Raw genomic sequence first — 3,079 nt, forward strand, 5'->3', positions numbered from 1 at the left:
TTGGGTAACTCCACTGGCGAGTTACTTGCAAGTCACCAAATGTGATTTAGCCCAATAAGTCCTTAGATATTTTGTTCATATTTTTAAACACATTATATCAGACTATGTGCCAGATTTTTGTTTATGTACTGGTTTTTACAATAATAAGTAACGTTTCTCCCAACATGCATTTTCCACATATCTCAAAACGATTAATTAGCCTACAAGCATACCTACACGAATCTAACTCCGATCGGGAAAATCAACTTGTTCTCTCGACAAAAACCCACATCATTAATATTTAAATGAACACACAAATTCGTAACATATACAATATAGATAGACAATTTGTACAATTAAAAAGATAATAAAAAAAGGCATACATACAACTAAACAGACGAAAACACACAAGTGGTGATCATGGCAGTAGTAGATGGAAACAGGAAACAGGTGGTGGTGATAGCAATAGATCTCGGGAGTTTTGTGAAGAAAGTCAGGGAAGGTGGTGTAGGATGTAAATAGTGGTGGTGGTGGCGAAAGTAACGGGTGGAGAAGGTAGCGGAATGGTTGGGATTTCGGTGGCTGGTGTCAAAGGTAGACAAAGATTGGTAGAAAAATATGACTTATAAGAGGATTATACAGAGAATTAGAGAAATAGTTAATGGTGGTAAGGGTGGTGAAATGATCGGTGTTACGGTTGACATGTATTTAAAAGTACGAGGAAAAAGCTGATCAATTTGATGAGGATACATGTGTTCCTTTGAGTTGATTATCAACCATTGGATTGCAATCCGTATGAAATTACAAATAAATGAAGTGTATTGTCAGTCCGATTAAGATCCGTGTCAAATATGCACAAATTTTGTTAGTGGAAATCTCAATTTACTTCTAACCGGATTTTTAAAATATTCCAGAAAAATATGTTTGAAGCTTAAAAAGTCAACGGATTGTATTTTGTACATCAACATTTGTACCTCTTAATTTTAAGACATCAAGCTTGATTTTATTGTATATTATGCATAATAGATTGTAATATTAAGACATTGGTTATATATGCATTATAAAATAGTAAGATATATATATATATATATATATATATATATATATATATATATATATATATATATATATATATATATATATATATATATATATATCTTACTACTTTATAATGTATAAATAAAGTGGGACCCATCAAATTTTAAGACAGTTTTAAAAACAAGGAGATGAATTTTTGTCCATTAGATTTTAAATGAATGGTGCTGATTATATTAAGGGTGATCTAAGTGAAATGCTTTTAACCAATAAAAACAAATAATAATACTATAAAAGACTCCCATAATCTTACTCCCTTTTGTAAAATCCTAATTTTCTCCCTCCTACCTACTTTTCTCTTTAGAAAGATTAGTCACCATCACAACCCCTTACCTGTGGAGCCACTGCCGGCCATATCCGACGTAGCTCCTACCCCAAAGACTATCATTTGTTGTTTCTACGGCTAAACTCCGAATCTGAACACCACCTTCACTAATGCCGCTTTTAAACAACCCTAGATTTGGAAATATGGAGTCGTTTAAGATCTTTCTGATTTAGAAATTGAGCTCTCATTTGTTTATTTTTTGGTTATTCAGATCAGATAATGTTAGATCTGTAAGTTTTTGATTTCGTATTTTGATATGCAAATATGAAATCTATTTGTTTTTAATTTTCTTTTTTTAGATCTGTAAATGTAGGATGTTTAGTTTTGATTTTTGTGTTTCAGATCTGGGAATGTTGTATTTTAGTTTTGATTTTCATATTTTATATCCTCAAATGTTAAGAAAAAGGTGGATGTATCTTATTTTCTACTGTTTTGAACGTAAACAATACTCTGATGTGTATTGAGTGTATAATTTGAAGTATATTTCACATCTAGAAATGTAAAGTAGAAGATAGATCGATCTTTGAAGTTTATTTCAGACATGTAAATGTAATATCTTTTATTTGTTGAATTTTATATTTCAGATATGTAATGTACATCAAAAGGCAGATGTTACAATATTTTGAATCTTTCTCAGATATACACAAAATAGTTTATTTGGTATTTTTTTTGTTTAAGAGCACTAAGCTTTGAAAATATCTATTGTGAAGAACTTATTCAGTAAAAAAATTTGTTTATAAAATTTCAGATCTCCAAATCTTTATTGTCAGTTAAGTAATATGTCTGTGTTTTATTAAGATAAACAAAAAAGATGAATGTGTGATCTTTGTTTTTTATATTTTGATATGTTTTGTTATTTATTTCATTTTTCATTAATGTTTTTGTTGTAGGTTTAATTATTTTGGTCATCTTCTAATTTCCTAACAAAATGTATACCAACAATGAATATAACGAGGATGATGTTAATCAATGTCAAATTCTTGAAGTTGTTAAAGAAATGGATTTGCTTTTAAGGAATTCAAATCCAGAAGAAAAAATTATGTTTCTTTTAGTTTTTTTTATATGTGTTCCTGTATAACAAAGATTGCAGAACAATTCATTGAAATTATTTTTATGTTCATATTATAGTTGTATGTTTATGGACATAAAAATAACAGATTAAAACAATTTAATTTTATTATTTGCTGTTATTTTTAGTTATCATTTTGAATATTAGTTATGTTTATTTAAAAAAATCTATATACATGAGGACAATAAGCATTGTTTAGAATGTCAAAAGACAAAGAACCATTATTTTTTAACATAATAGATTCCAAATTATTTGAACTTCGTAAAAAAATGAAAAAATAAAACAAGTTTTTGATATAGTGGTTTGTCGAAAACAATTAATTTTTAAAAAACAACAAAAAGAATAATGTTCAAGTAATTATGTGATGTTGATTTTAGATGTTTAGGCATGCAGGTTAGACTGAGTTGTAAAAAGTTGTTAACAAGACAATTTGTTGATAAAACAATAAATGATCTATTTTTATTGGAAGTTGATGTCTTTTATTATTTGTCAGCTTTTGTTTATTTTATTTTTATTTAGAGTATATTTTAGAATCATAAAACGTATTTTCCTCTTTTATTTATAATTAAAATCATAAATCAAAAAACTTAAAAGTCATTATGATTTTTTTT

The sequence above is a fragment of the Lactuca virosa genome, chromosome 8 (assembly GCF_052849685.1).
Source record: "Lactuca virosa cultivar CGN04683 chromosome 8, Lactuca_virosa_CGN04683_v6, whole genome shotgun sequence".
Classification (NCBI taxonomy): domain Eukaryota; kingdom Viridiplantae; phylum Streptophyta; class Magnoliopsida; order Asterales; family Asteraceae; genus Lactuca; species Lactuca virosa.